Here is a 16,578-nt window from a genome sequence, read left to right on the forward strand (position 1 = left end):
TTTGGTTCCTTGCTGGGAACCTGCAGTGCAAGTTGTCGCTGTTTAATCTCAGCGACCTCGGCAGCCAGCGTGCCCAGCTGGTGCGACAAAACCTCAAGAGGATTCATGTTAACTGCACAGAATCTCCCTGAGTAGGTATGGGCTGGTCAATCTGTTGCATCTCATTAAGAGTGCAACCTCCAAACAAAAAAAAGGCGCAACTGCGCAAAGGAACATAAAACTAAGGGGAGTTCTCTCCCTATAAACCCCTAACCCGGGAGGGGTCCCTGCCTACTCAGCAGGCCGATCGCTCCAATAGGTGCGAGCCCGCAGTCGTGCCTGGGCCACTGACAAGTCCCTAACCGGGAGCCCTAGCACCAAAGAAAGGGAAAACCAATAACCAAATATAGCAGAAAAGGACTTAGCTAGAATAGAGGAGCTCCAGCAAGGATGTGTTCCTCCGCCGCTGTCCAACGGCAACTGAAGCATTGACCAGCACAGGGGTCAATGCTAGCACAGTTTAAATAGGAGCTGAGCTAGTCAGCACCAGGTGCTGACTGACATCACTCCTGCAACTACCACACCCCTCAGCTCCAGGAGAAGCAAGGGCACAGCCAAAACCTGGTCTGGCTTGCAAGCAAGGTGCAGGCCTCAGAATGGCTGCAACAGATTCTTTGTCAAATGCTTTACCAAAGTTAAGATATAGTATATCCACTGCATTTCCCTGATCAACCCAGTCAGTGATTCTGTCATAGAAGGAAATTAGATTTGTCTGGCATGACTTGTTTGTTACAAACCCATGCTGCCTCTGGTTAATTATTCCATTTTTATCCAAGAACTTGCATACATGCTGTTTAATAATTTGTATAAAGATCTTTTCCGGTATAGAAGTCAGGCTCACAGGCCTGTAGTTTCCTGGATCCACCTTCTTCCCTTTTTTGAAGTGTTAACAGAAGATAAGGACAACATTTGCCCTTTTCCAGTCTTCTGGGACTTCTCCTGTTCTTCAGGAATGTTCAAAGATTATGGAGAGTGGTTCAGCAATTACCTCTGCTGCTTCCTTTAGTATCCTAGGATGTAATTCATCTGGACCTTAAGTTAGCTATGTGTTCCCTCACCATCTCTCTGCTTATAGATAGGCTGTATTCTTTTATTCCGCCAATAGCACAGGGAAGATAAGTTGATGTTTCATTTACTTTCTGAGAGAAAACAGATACAAAATAGGAATTTAAAAGTTAAGCCTGCTTAACATCATTCTTAACCAATACATCATTTTCAACCTGTAAGCATCCAATAGCATCTTTGACTTTTCTTTTGCTTTTGACATACCCCCAAATCCTTTTTTATTGCTTTCGCCTCTGTTGCAAGCCTCAATTCATTATTAGCTTTAGCTTTTCTGACACTTGCCCTACAGTTTCTGCAGACTGCATTACATTCTTCTTTAGATATCCCCCCTCTTTCCATTTGATAAACATATTTTTCTTCCTTTTTAACATGTGTGCAATTCTGTGTTCATCCATCCTGGTCTCTTTAAATGCTTCCAATTCTTCCTTCTTTTAGGGATTGTTAATGATCGTGCTTTGCGAATCTCATTTCACAATATTTCCCAACCTTCTTGGACATTTCTGTCCTTAAGAACATCCAGCGATTGGATTCTTCCTACCCTCTTTCTGAGTTCATTAAAATCTGCTTTTCTGAAATCCAACCTTGAGGTCTGAATTTTCTCAGGTCTTCCTCCTCTTTTTATCCAAAATTCAAGGATAGCATGATCACTGCCTCCTAAGATCTCAGCCACCCTTACGTCCTCAACCATTTCCTCCCTGGTGGTAAGAATTAGGTCCAAGAAAGTAGAACCCCTTTGTTTTCTCTTCTACCTTTTGGAATATAAAGTTGTCAGCCTGAGCGTATAAGAATTTGTTGGATCCATTACTTTTACCTGAGAGAGATTCCCAACAAATGTCTAGATGATCACCAATGATCACTGTGTCATACTTTTTGAGAGCTTGGCCATTTGATGTAGAAAGAGCTCATCAATATCTTCTGTTTGTCCAGGCAGCCTATAGGAAATGCTTACAATGGTGTACTTTCTGTTGTTCTCTCCTTGTATTCTTACCCAAACAGTTTCTACAGAACTACCATGCTCTGAAACTTGAATCTCTGTGGAGATGAATGTTTTTCTAACATACAACGCAATATCTCCTCCCCCTTTTTTTGGTTTGTTTCTTATAACGAAGTTGTATCTTTCAAGTCTTGTATTCCAATCATATGTATCATTCCACCAAGTTTCCATGATAGCTATGGCATCACATTTCTCTTTTTGTGTTAGGAGCACCAATTCTCCTTGTTTGTTTCCCATTCTCTGGGCAGTTGTGTAGAAACATTTTGGTTTGTGATCAGTGTCTCTTGCTCCTCTACTTTCCTTCTGAATTTTTTCTCTTTGCTCTTTCTTTCCACTTCCAATAGCAAGGTTTACAAATGTATTAATTAGCTGTATATTTTTACATTGCCTTTCACTTCGCTACCCATATTGTTCTAGTTTAAAGCTCTCCTAATGAGTGAAGCAAGGTGCCCACCAAATATATGCTTACCTGTTTTTGTAAGGTGCAACCCATCTCTAGCAAGCAGTCCATCATATAGGTAATTCACTCTATGGTCTAGAAATCCAAATCTATGCTGACAGCACCATCAACGTAAGCAGTTATTCACCTCTAGAATCCTGTTCCATCTTCTTATTCCATAGCCATCCACTGGGAGGATGAATTAGAAGACCACCTGTGGTCCTATTTCCTTCACCTTCTTTCCGAGGACTTCAAAATCTCTGCAGATAGTTGCAAGGTCCTTTTTTGCAGTGTCATTTGTCTCTACATGTATTAGTAGGAACAGGTGGTATTCTGTAGGACTGAAGAGTCTTGACAGCCTATCAGACACATCTTTGATTTGTGCACCTGGAAGACAGCCCACCCCTCGGGAGGTGTCAGGTCTGCAGACAGTGGCCTCTGTTCCTCTCAATAGGGAATCCCCCACAACCACCATTCTCCTTTTTTTCTTCACAACAGCACTTCTTTTTCTCCATTCAAGAGGACTCTGTGTGCTTACTACACAGTTCCTTGTAGGTAGTCATTTCTTGCTGTACCTCTTTCTTCTTCTGCTCAAGAACCTGGTACTGGTTCCTGAGCATTATGGGTGCTAGCGGACTCCTGATCCTCCTGCTTCTTTTGGTTACATGCTTCCATTCCTCTGCTTCTGCAGGTACACTGGACATTTCTTTTCCTTCAACATTTTGAAGACTTTCTTCTGCTCTGTCAAGGAAATCCTCACCTTTCTTAATGAGCTTCAATGTAGCTATTCTCTCCTGAAGACTATGCACCTTTTCTTCCAGTAGAGACACAAGCTTGCATTTCTGGCAGGTGAAGTTTAGTTTTACCTCTGGTAGGTCTGTAAATGACAAATGATGTCCACTTCCAAGCTTCTAAAAGTCCAGAATTGTAGTAAAGATACTACTAAGTGTACAACTTCTGGTGATGTCCTCCTAGCAGCTAGACCCAGCTAATTCTGACAGAATCCCAGCTTATAGTGATTCTTTTCTCTTTCCAGAATGCACAGGGAATATGCAAATAAACTTCCGTCAGCTCCAATCTTCAGTATAGCGCTACAGGAGAGCGCTATACTGAAGGCCATTAGAGGTGAGCATACTAAGTTTCTGATCTATGATGTTGAACATCACAGAGAGATTGAGAAGAATCAGTAGAGAGTAGTCACCGTGTGATTAAGCCATCAAGTTCCTAGTTAATTTTACTCTAAGGATTCAACTTTTTGGCTCTTAGAATTCCAGTTATATACATTTTTTTCTTCTAATGCCCTTTCTCTGGGTTACACATTAGACTAAAGTTGATGAAAATTGTTCATTCAATTAAAATTAAAAAAATGTGTTTCAGCTGACCAGTGATACATTGTCATCATCTGGAAAGAAGTTCACCATGTTTGAAATCTTTGGGCCAATTGTCTAACAAAAGATCTTTCATTCTTCTAAAAAAATCTTTTATCTAAGAAAGTTCTTTACAGAATGAATGGTCCCAGAAATAATGTCACCCAGTATCACTGAACATTTATGACCAGTCTGAACAACGGCAAATACAGAGTACAATGCATAAGTCTGCGTAACGATCGTTCTCCAGATGATTGTTTCTTCAACTTTCTTTCACTCATCAGCTTACCTCATTCTAATGTGTATGGCAACTATTAGACCTATGCAGGGGCATAGCTAAAGGCTCATGGGCCTGGGTGCAAAAGTTTAATTTCATCTTGGGGCCCCCCAAACTTCTCTTAACCCCTTAATGCAGAGGGATAACTTGAAGCTCCTGGGCCTTAATGCAAAACCTGTAACAGGGCCCCCAACTATAATGCTTTATTCATAGTACTGGACTCTCTATATGGTGAAGAGAGGCATTATGGGTCCCCTAAGACTCCTGGGCCCGGGTACAACCGCATCCCCTATAGTTATGCCAGTGGACCTATGCTAAGTTTACTCATAAGGTTTCTGTCTGTTGTCCTTTTTCTTACTGGTTAAAATACCGCCACATAGCTGTTCTTTTTTAAATCAGGTAGTTTTTTTTGCTAACATTTTGTATTTTACATACACTACTTATCTCTTCATCCCGATGAACGTGGTACACCACTTATACACATATGCAAACATATCTTTGCTCATGCTCATGGTAGCACAGTTCATTTCCAATAAGTATTATTTCTAAAGTAAGTTCTGTATGTCCATAGAATTTTTTTTCTAAGTACAAAGAGGAGAATAGAGTACACAAATATTATATACATGACCATATATGTCTTTAGAGGTTAGTATTGACAGTTTTCCTCCCACAACCTTTTGTATGCTCCAGTGCCATTACTATCTAAGAGAAACTGAAAGACAAGACTTCAGTGGGCAAAAGAGTGCAAAAACTGTATCACTGAGCAGTGGAAAAACATCCCCTGGTCAGATGACTCCATTTTTCTGTTGCACCATGCCGATGGAGGGGTCAGAATTTGACACAAGCAGCATGAATTGAAGAATCCTGTTCAGAGCATGTCAGTACCTCTATGTAATTTTCGGCAATATGCTATCCTATCCGCATGGGCCAATATTCTGGCAGAATGGTTTCTACAATTAATGGAATCTATGAAACAACGAATTGATGCAGTTCTGAAGGCCAATTCTAATAAACTTACTGTTCATTGTTAAGTCCAAATCGAACAACCCCCCACCCCATAAAGTTCAGTTATGTAATGTATATCATCCAGCACACTAAACAGCTAATCTCTAACATAACATATGTGGCTGATTCTCCTCTTCAGTAAGTGGTCCACTTTAAACAAGAAGATGCTAATTAGTCTCTAAACTGATTTAAAGTTTTCAAATTTTGAGTAATAATCTGCTGAGAGCTAAATCAAATCTCTGACGTTATGTGCAATGATTTTCTTCCCCCAATCGATATTTTGTTGTTTTCCCAGTTACGGCTGAGATTGCGTGCCTTGCTTACAATATAGAAGTGTCTGCACGCTCACGTTGCTGCATTTAGCTTTGTTATAATCTGTTTACCATTACAATCTTTCCAAGTAATTGGGACAACTGAATTGATTGACTGTCTCTGCTTCTCAGAAGCTGGCTTTTTCTGAGCTAGATGTATTACTGACCTATTGAATTAAAACAAAAACATCATAATGAAAAAATAATTTAAAACCCCATTATTATAGAATCCCATGAACTAAAGTGAAATAAACCTACACTCAATTCTTAGAATGTTTATCTGACTTGGAAGTGCTGAGTGTACTGTTCTAAAGTTACGTCTATCCTTGCAACCAGTTTGCAAATCTTCATTGAAAATATCCTGCTGTTTTCTGTATACTTTTGCAAGAAATATACAAAGAAGGAAAAAGAGAATGACTTTAGAATTTTAGGCTGCCTGTCCACCGGCAAGTTTTCTTAGCGTTCCCCGTGGCGATAATTTGGCAGCAGGGAACGCAGTGAAATCTCTCCATAGGGTTGCTATGGAGAGCGCTTCCCCCCTGTTCACAAGTGAAAAAATAATTGCGATTCTCCGCTCGCAGCATGCTGTGATTTGGCGCCATTATCTGCGGTCAGCCTATCTGTCAGATAGACTGACCGGTGAAGATCCGTCTGCAGGCTCCTGCTCCCAGGCAGCGGCTCCCGTGGTGGAGATCCGCCCCGGGATACTGCAACACTCATGGACAGGCAGCCTTAGTGAGTACTGGGCTCTCCCAGCTGTCCACATTGGTGTCACCGCAATTCACATAGGGCTAGCCTGATTCCATTGCAAAGAGAGCCAGACCGAGCTCCACTAGAGATGTCATAGTCCTCTTCTCCACGGATTCTGCCAACTATGATACCAGTAACTGATGGCCCAGTTCCGGCCACACTGGTTTGGTTGAAGGCTGAATTCTGACCACCAATACACCTTTTTACGCTTTGGTTAGATTGTTGCCATCTTCCGGCACTCTAGACTAAGTGCTGGATAGACTTTGCTCTAATGGCTCTAACCTTCCGATCCTAGATGTTTAAAGTGAACCTGTGCCTGGATTTATGCTTTGTGAACTATGTGTCACACCTGTCTCCTGAGATCTGTTGTACTACAAATTCTCTGCAGCTTTCCTGCTCAGGTGTGGGGGATTGTGCTGGCTGGGCGTGTGTGTCTCCAGTCAGCCAATCACTCCAAGTCAGTGCACATAAATGCTGTGTTCCCAGGTGTGTGTGTGTGTCTTGTGGTTTTGTTTGGTTATGTCAGTGGACTCCTGGTTAGTGTAGGGACTAGCGGTATTGCTGGGAGCCATGACATGGCCCACTAGCTTCCATATTTTGGCCAAAATGTCAACAAATACTTGCCATTTATAGCATTAACATCCTCCACTAGTGTTTGGTAATAGCTGCTGTATGGTGTGATTATGGCTTTGTGTGTCTTCTTATCCTGTCTAGTTGTCCCTGTCGATGGTGGCATGTGTATGTGCCCTAGCCTTGGTGTGTGGGTTCCTAGATGTAGCAAGGGCCAAGATCCGAAGATCGCTGGGCCGTCTTCTATTGGGTTGCGATGTACCTGCTCAGGTAGGTCCTTGGTAATCTTCCTTTGTAGAAGATAGGGATAGGTGGTATTCGGTGGTTGTTTCACCTGGGGATCCCTACCTGGGTAATGTTCGTGTGGGCCCCATGCTCACTAACCCACACAAACGCAACACTATGGACTGCATGAAGTCAGTTCAAGCTCCCACACTACAGATGTGTATGTTTTATTCTGAAACTTATTTTCTGAATTTTTTTTTATTACATTAGAAAAATCTAATTTAAAAAGCTGCTTGGAATGGAGAGAACAGTCACAAGGGTGGGGTCCGGCTGCCTTCTCCTTGCTTGGATCAGCTTGATTGACAGATTTTTCCATATACACAAACAATCAAAAGAGAAGTCAAAATAGGATAGGGAGAAGTCAGAGGAACCCGGTGGCTCTGCGACCTATTCCCAATGGCTCTTTAAAGAGCTTTTTTTTTATTGAAATGCTACTTTGTTTCAGAATAAAACATATACCCCCTCTAATAAGGGTGCCTGTCCTGATTTCATGCTGCCTGAACACCTAGTGACAGGTTTCCTTTATCCCCTTAGATGTCGCAGTCAATAGTAAACACAGTACCTAATAAGTTGACATAGGGAGGAGACACCCTTTGTAAGCCCACTGGTGCCCCCATGGTGTGATTGCTGAGCCAAGAGCATGGGGTGCTATAGCAGTTTGGGGCTCAACAGTCTACCATTGATGTAAGCCTAGTAGGGCCTGATAAATCAAGGGGGATGCAATTGCAATTCCACCATTCTTATAGATTATACCCACTGCTGATGGTGGGGGCTCAGATCCTGAGTGATGTACATGTACTGCACGGTGGTTCACTTTAACATTGCCCTTGCCACAACGTCTGGGGCTGGTAGACGTTAAAAGAGTTTACTGCTTTGAAGAGCCTCTTTTTGGTCCAGCGACTAGCTGACCACCGAGTGTTTTGAAGCTGTGATGCTGGAACCACCAAACACACAAAATTTGGCCAGCAGTAAAACCCATTCAATTGAATTGGTGTATGCAAACAGGCTTTTTTTTATTCGGACTGATAGTGTGAGTAAAAAAATTATAGCATGTCCTATTGTCCGATTTTTGGACGTGTTCAACACATCCTATAGAGCATGGACAGAATGTTCGAGCGCTGCCCAATGCAGGTTAGGCCCGAGAATTTCGGCTGCAACTTAAGGGCTCCTTCACATGAGTGTCTTTTTAACACTCAGATAGATGCACTAAAACAGCGCGGCTTTCTGAGCATTAAATTGGGTGAACGAATAGCAGCCGTGACATGCTCCATTTGCGAGTATGCCACTCCCCCTCCCACCCTATCCCTTTGCCAGATGACTCCTATAGGAGTCTATGGGAGCCGCCAGTATTGTGCCACCAAAAGATAAGATGTATCCTATCTTTTGATGGAGAGAAATCTTGACCTCAAATAAATGAGCCTATTGCACTTTTTTCAGCACGTCAAAAAATCATTCATCTGAAAGAGCCCATAGGAAACCATGGATTCTGTTAGACACAATTTTTGATGTGCCTATTCAGCATCAAAATGACGCTCATGTGAAGGAGCCCTTAACAGCTGTGTGCATGTGTCCTTAATCTGTTGAGGAACCTAGTAGCAAGTGCTTAATTCCCTTCTAGCTCCTCCAAAGGGGAAATTAGATATTAGCTAATTTCCATTTAAACCAAGGTGCTGTATATCTTACGGAGGTCTTAGGGCCCATTTACACTGGATGATTATCGCTAAAAATTTGCTAATCGGCGGTCGTTTTAGTGATAATCGGTGCATGTAAATGGGCGTGGGGCACCTGCATTTCGGGCACTTTTTGCTGATCATTAAAATCAAGCTCACTTGATTTTAACGATCACTTTTATCATTCATCTCCAAGTGGGAGTGCTGATAGCATTGTTTCCCCTGTGGAGAACAAAGGATCTAAGCACAGATAATAGCCTAGAGCTATTAGCCTGCCTTCAGGGAAGGCTTTATTTACATACATAATTGGTATTTAAGTAGCTGAGTAGCTACTTGAATACCAATTATTTTTTATGCAAAATAATCGCTTAAAGCTGTCGCTCAAACTGTCGTCTGAGCGGTCTTTGAGTGGTTATCTGCTCGTGTAAATGGGCCTTTACAGAGGTAAGCGTGGCAGGAATGCTGCGGATTCTCCACAGCAAACATTCCATGCATTTTTGCATCAAACACCATGTCAAAAATCGACGACATTGGAGTGTTTTTTGACTTGGAATCAGCTGCACTTACGCAGTTGATTTCAGCCTTCAGAAAAGCGTCCTCTTACCTAGGAACATCCCACGCACTACAAGTCCCAAAGCCCAGTACGCACTTACGCAGCTGATTCTGAGTCAAAACCCGCACCAATTGTGTGGATTTTTAAGTGGTTTTTGATGCAAAAATCCTGTGGATTTTCCTGTGGAATTTTCTTCTGCTTCTGCCTTGTGTGAACTCGCCCTAAGGCCTCCTTCCCACGAACGGGTTTCCGCCGCGTAATTCGCGGCGAAAATCCGCTGCGTTGCCCGCAGCTATTAGGTTCTATTGAACCTAATAGCTCAGGGCACACGGTGCGGAATTCCACCGCGGAATTACGCACCGTGAAATCTCCCGTCCTCACCCACGGCATGCTCTATTTGCCGCGGGTGTACGCGCTGACGGCTTCCATTGCAGTCAATGGAAGCCGTCGGTTCACGCTATCTCCCGCTGTAACACAGCGGAAGATAGCGTGAAAACGTTTTCCCGTCTACCGCCGCCGCGTCATATGACGCGGCCGGCGCGTCACATGACACGGCCGGCCGCGTCATGTGATGCGGTGGGCGTGTCATGTGACGCGGCGGCGGTGGGCGAGGAAGCGTCATGCGGGCGCAAAGAAGCCGGATGCGCTGGTAAGTATAGGGGCTCTGGGGGTGCCATCACGCTCGTGGGCAGCCGGCCTTAGGGTGCGTTTTCACAGGATGACTGTCAGACACTTAAGCTCCCAACAGCAATTCTAACGATTATTGCTCCTATACTTTCTCAGGCTACACACTGGCTGATATCACGCTCGCCATTGTGTGTTTTCATAGCGTTTTTTTGGCTAAAACCACCTCCCATCACTTTGGTGAAGTAGCGATCCTCTGGCATGGCTTTCAGCTGCGTTAGAGGATCGGCAAGTGCTTCCCGTTGTTTTCAATGGGAAACCCTGCATCGCACAGGTTGAAAACAATGGAAGATGCAATCCAAGAAACGCGAAAATATAACTCCATTCAAAAGGATGGGGTTCATATTTGCATGAGACTTGTGTGTGTGTGTCACAACGCGCAAATCTCACACAACTTTCTTGGTTGTGTGAAACTGGCCTCAGAGAAGCAATAATGAGTTCATAAATTAGTGGCTACCTATTTAAATGGGCCAACAGTAGCTTGATTTTTAGGCAAGCTAAAAACCAAGCGACTTTGACAAGTGAGCGATTTTCACTCACTTGACCCATCGGATCCCGTATTCACATGGGACGACAGTCATCCATAATCACTTTTTTGAGTGATTATTCGAATGACTATCGGCCGATATAAGAGTACCTTAACCCCTTGAGTGGCGGGTTTCCTACCACCCTGTCGTGCCCACCAGGGCAGGTTTTTTAAAATGGTCTAATCATTGAATTTCAACTAATTTTGCAGTTGCGTCTCAAGAGCCATAACTTTTTCATTTTTCCATTGACATGGCCATATAAGGGCTTGTTTTTTGCGGGACAAGTTGTGATTTTTTTAAACAGGGGGGAGGAAAAAAAGAAATGGGGAAAAAAGAAAAAAAGGGGCCATGTCATTAAGGGGTTAAATAATGTATTAACTTCCTTCTCTGGGTCATTACGACGCATGGATACCACATGTGTGATTGTATTTTTGATTTTTTACAAAGTAAAGGGAGACAAGTGTTTTTATTATTTTTTTTATAATTTTTTACCTTTGTTTTAAAAAAAAAATTTTTTTTGTCCCTTTAGGGGACTTCCACAGGGACCCATCAGGACCCCTGGTCACATTCCAGGAGTCCGATGGTGACAGCCCTTTACATGCTGTAGTGACAGCCCTTTACATGCTGCAGTCACATAGACTGCAGCATGTAAAGGGTTAACACAGCAGAGATCGGAGGTTTTCTCTGATCTCTGCTGTAAGAGCTAGTACCTAGCTGTCCTCTCACAGCCAAGCACCAAGCTCTCCCTGCCACAGAGACCATCGGCTTGCTTCTGACAAGCCGATGGTCTCTATGGCAACCTGTAAACAAAGCAGGAGGTTGCCGACATGTCGGCAATATCTTCTGCTGGTTTTTCAAAGCCCTTGCTTTGTTCTCTGTGGGTCTGTGCAGGCAGAGCACACTGTCACAGCTTGTGGCATTGTGCTCTGCAGCTCCCATAGTGATACATAGCCCGGAAATCTTCCGGGCTGTATCGCTATGAGCAGTGGAGCTCCTCCCGGAAAATTTCCAGGCCTGCCACTCAAGGGGTTAAAGGTACTTTTACACAGAATGGCTGTCAGACACACAAGTGCCTGTCATTGCAATGACTTTTGCTCCTGTACTTACACACATAAGCGATAGTCGTTCAGTGAATGGAGGTGGAGTGTGAAATCGCTAGTTGCTTTGTTTCAGTGAGCTCAGCGCTAAGCTCAGTTTCTCTCTCAGTACTTCCCGGCTCCACTTTAACACAGGACGACTGTCACTGGAAATTGCTCATTTGAGTGATTTTTTTTGGCCAATAGTCAGTCCGTGTAAAAGTACCATAAGAGACACATTGCAGTATCTGTATGCTCTGGCTAATAAATTCACTAGGCAATGCGATTTTTGTGTGTAAGAAAAGTTTATTTGTTCCTTTTAGCTTATTGTAAAATATAATGGGAAATAACTTTTATTTTGAAAAAGTGTGCTTTTGTGGTCAGGGCATCCATAATCAAAAATATATGATTTGGAATTTCGAATGTTTCAAGGACATACAAGTGAGAAAAGAAATTACTTCCAACCATGAGCCAAAGTCATTAAACAATGCAGAGTATGTCCATGCAGTTCAAAATTAATGAAAATGTCTGGTTCTTTTTGATTAACGATTGTGTACTTGGTCACTTTCACGTACCAGCCCTCAGATGTAGTCACCCATTATATTCTCGTTGTATTGTCCTTGATAGCAACGCTCAAACTGCTGCATATCTTGATGGAACCTTTCTCCTTATTCCTTGGAGTATGCTCCCATGTTCTGCTTGAACTTATGTAGATGAGAATCTAGGATATGAACCTTGAGCGACATCCTGCAGCCCATAGCGTGGTATTTCTTCACCATAATTTCCACCATCTGCACATAGTTGTCTGCTTTGGGACTTCCCAAGAACCCCTGAACCACGGCAACAAAACTGTCCCAAGTTGCCTTCTGTACTTCTGTAAGCATGTCAGGAAATTTTGGACATTCTATGATCCTCTTGATTTGTGGTCCCACAAAGATGCCAGCTTTTACCTTGGCCTCAGTCAGTTTCAGAAAGAAGTTTAGTAGATGTTTCATGGCTGTAGATTCTTTATCTAGAGCTGTGACAAACTGTTTCATAAGCCTGTTTCATAAGCTTCATGTGAAGAGGTGGCATCAGAATCATCTTAGGGTCTACTGGGGTTTCCCACTTGACGTTGCTTCATCCGACAGTGAAGTCAATTCGTTCAGGCCAGTCTCATCGATGGCAGTGTTCAGTTTTGGCTCTGCTATCCCAAAGGCAAAGATAGCAAGGAAAAATTTTGTGAAACCACCTTGAAGACCCAGTAGGAAAGCAACCATCTTGAAGTCTTCAATTACCTCCTGTTACGATAATAGTAGTGGACACAGGAATGCACAGCGCGGGACTTACAATACTAGTAGTGTGCACAGGTACGCACGGCACGGGTATGTTACTATACTGATAGTGTGCAAAGGTACGCACGGCGCGGGACTCCCTGACTCTAACCCATGCCAATGTCCCTTCCTGGAGGTAGCCCCAAAGGTGGACAGGTCCAGGCAACTAACACTGACCCTACGCTGCCTAGTGACAAGACACAAAGGAACCGCCATACCTATGAAGAAAACAATTTACTGGTACCGACAGACTAGGCTGAAAGGATGGACCAATACGACAGGAAAAAATGGTAAACCCGCAGCAGCTACTATCAGCAGTAGCAGAACACCAGGCAAAGACTGGGAACAGGTCAAAGTACCAGAGCCAGAACTCAGTAGGTCTGAACAGCAGGACTGCTCAGAGATCACTGGAGAATAATCGGCCACTCCTGTGGCTGGATCTTATAGGGAGGCGGGAGAAGCTGGTTGGTTGCCAGACAAACAATCACCAGCCACACCTCTCAGACACTAGCAGGATAATTAACCTAGACTAGAGGGCACAGGAGCTGTTAGCCCTGGCAAATCTGGATAGAACCTACAGACACTAGGTGTGCTGGCAAATATTTAAAGGGGTTGTCCTGCGAAAGCAAGTGGGGTTAAGCACTTCTGTATGACCATATTAATGCACTTTGTAATATACATCGTGCATTAAATATTGGCCATACAGAAGTTATACACTTACCCCCTCCGGTGTTGGCGTCCCCGTCTCCATGGCGCCGACCGAAGCCTTCTTCTCCCTCGATTAGACGCGCTTGCGCAGTCTGCTCTTCTGTTCTGTTGAATGGGGCCGCTCCGGCGTGCTCACGCCACACAGGTCTTCTGTGCAAGCCTTCTTCGAGGGAGAAGAAGGCTTCGGTCGGCGCCATGGAGACAGGGACGCCAACACGGGAGGGGGTAAGTGTATAACTTCTGTATGGCCAATATTTAATGCACGATGTATATTACAAAGTGCATTAATCTGGCCATACAGAAGTGCTTAACCCCACTTGCTTTCGCAGAACAACCCCTTTAACCAAGTGCTGACACACGTAACACCTCCCAACCATACTGATCGTACTTCAGAACTTGCAGCAGGAATTTGACATTACTGTACTCCTCCTTGAAGGGATGGAAGTTGATTTCTATTGTGGAGCAGAACTACTTTCAGACTCTTGGAAGAACTGTCGATGAAAAGACGCCAATCCTGTGCATTACAAGGTATCCCAATTTTACAGAATAGACTTGTCACGTCATGGCAGTAACAAAGTCCATCTTGAACAGTCAAGAAGGTGGAAAACATTTGATGATGTTTTCTTTGACTTGTAACTTGCACGCTATCATTCAGCAAGTTCCACTGTTTCAGCCTGAATTTCTGCTTTAGCTTTTGTAAGACTAAGATCTCTTACCAAATCATTAACATCCCTCTGGTTTGGTTAGTATGGTCTTCTGCCATCTTCACCGGCATGGAAAGGATCAGTTGCATCTTCCCTGTCTGAGCTGATGTTTTCTGAACACGTCTGCATGCTATGCATGCTCTGTGGAGGCGTCGGAATGGGGAGATCAGAGCAATATGGTACCAGGACCATAAACGGACGAATGTTTGGATACGTCCTAGCAACTGCATTTTTTCCACTTCGACATTTGGAGGGGTCTACTGAGCAGAAATAGCAGTTGGTGGAATGATCAGTTGGCTCTTGCAAAATTCTTGGTATCGCAAACTTCATGTCTCTATTTTCGCCTCTGAACCAAGTTTTAAGAGTTTTCTTGCAATTATCGCAGCTGAAGTGGGGTGCTCATGACTTATCCTCATCACCCACAGCCATCCCAAAATATACTTTGTAGGCTGCAGTTATTTTTCCGTTGTTGCCAAAGAGTGCTTCTTTGGCCATGTTTTGATGAACTCTCCACATACATAACAGAAAGCATCTTGATGCCATACTTGATTTAAATAATCACCAATTTATCTACAGATGTAAAAAAAATAACAGCATTATATTAGCATACAAAATAATGACTGTACATGTATAATCACGAACCTGCCCTGTACATATATCTCAGTCAGCAATGTGACAATCAAAGTTTTGTCTCAATAACTGTTAATAACCATTTGTTTTTTTATCCAAATAATGGTAAAATACCATTGATTTCCCAGACACAATTTTTTTCGTTGCTTAGTGTAATAGATAAGGCTTTTGTACTGGAGACCCCCCTTTTACTTAAAAATCCTCCAATATTATATTTAACCCCTTAAGGACCAGGGTGTTTCGATCGTAAAGGACCAGACACTTTTTAGGGATTTTAACCATGTTGTGGTTTTCCTTGAGTTACAAAATTTATCTCTGCTGCGTTTTTTTCCTGTGACATATGAGGTTATTTTTTAAATATTTTTTTTCACTGACTTTTTTTCTGTTTTTTTTTTTTGTTTTATTGAAGGTAAAAAGCTAAAATAAGTTTTTAGCTAAAATGTATAGTTTTTTTTTAAAATTAGTATATGTATACTAAAATAAAATATGGGAATGGGTTCCTCATTTTGTTTTGGACATTTTGATATATAATTTGTATAGTATCGGATTACAGGGTGCATACGGTGACGGTTTTGGTTGGCATCAGCTTTAGGTCATTTTCTTTTTTTATGTATGTATTTTTATTTTATTCTGTAATTTTTTTAAACTAATTTTTGTAACTATTTTTTTACCATTTATGTCCCCCATGATGTCATATAAGACCTCTAGGGGTATTTCACATGGTCTTTATTTTTTTCTTTTCATTCTCCTGGCATCAGCACTCACATCCTGGGCGTCTTGATGCTAGGACTTCAGAATGGTGATGTTGCAGCCTCTGATTGGCTGCAGCCATCAAGTTACTTCTGATGACATCCCCATGAACAGCAAACACCAGGACCACTGCGGTACTACAGTTTTGGATCTCGACTGCAGAAAAGATTAAAGTACTGCTCTTTCTGTTATTTTAGGCAGTTGGAACTAGAAAGACAATGTTGTCTGATCACCAGACAACCCCTTTAGGTGCTTTTGCATGGGGATCACGCATGATATATGCCACTGTACTGCATAGAGAAGCATACCTCCACTTTGTACATTCAGCAGATACACCTGGTCATTTTACCGAATGTGCAGCCTAAACATGATGCGGATAAAGGCTTATCATCCCAATGAAGATTCAACTCCTCTCCATGTTCCCTCACCTATAACACTATAGCACGCTCTACGTGCGCATCTTGCGGTTCAGGGGTTTAAGGAACATCTCCTAAAAATTGATTAAAAATCTAATTTTCATTTCAGTAATTAATCAAGTGAAGATGCCGGAGAAGAAGGGTCATTACTGTTTAATTACTTTTAAAAAACAATCAGGCATTTAAGATTACTGGATAGAAAGTGATTTGTTTTTAGCTGTTTATGTGCATCTTAAAAAGGGAATGTTTTATTGTGAACATTTACTTCACAATGCCACTAATAAATACTAAAATGCCAGTATAAGACATTCACTATGTCCGCCATCCATGGCAGACATATAGGGGAGTCACTCCTATAGCAAATCCAGATGTGACCCATAATAGGGATTCACTGTACCCGATAAATGGCTGGCAGCTATGCCGCATGATTGTACGTGTATGTATA

This window comes from Eleutherodactylus coqui, chromosome 6 (genome assembly GCF_035609145.1).
Source record: "Eleutherodactylus coqui strain aEleCoq1 chromosome 6, aEleCoq1.hap1, whole genome shotgun sequence".
Taxonomy (NCBI): domain Eukaryota; kingdom Metazoa; phylum Chordata; class Amphibia; order Anura; family Eleutherodactylidae; genus Eleutherodactylus; species Eleutherodactylus coqui.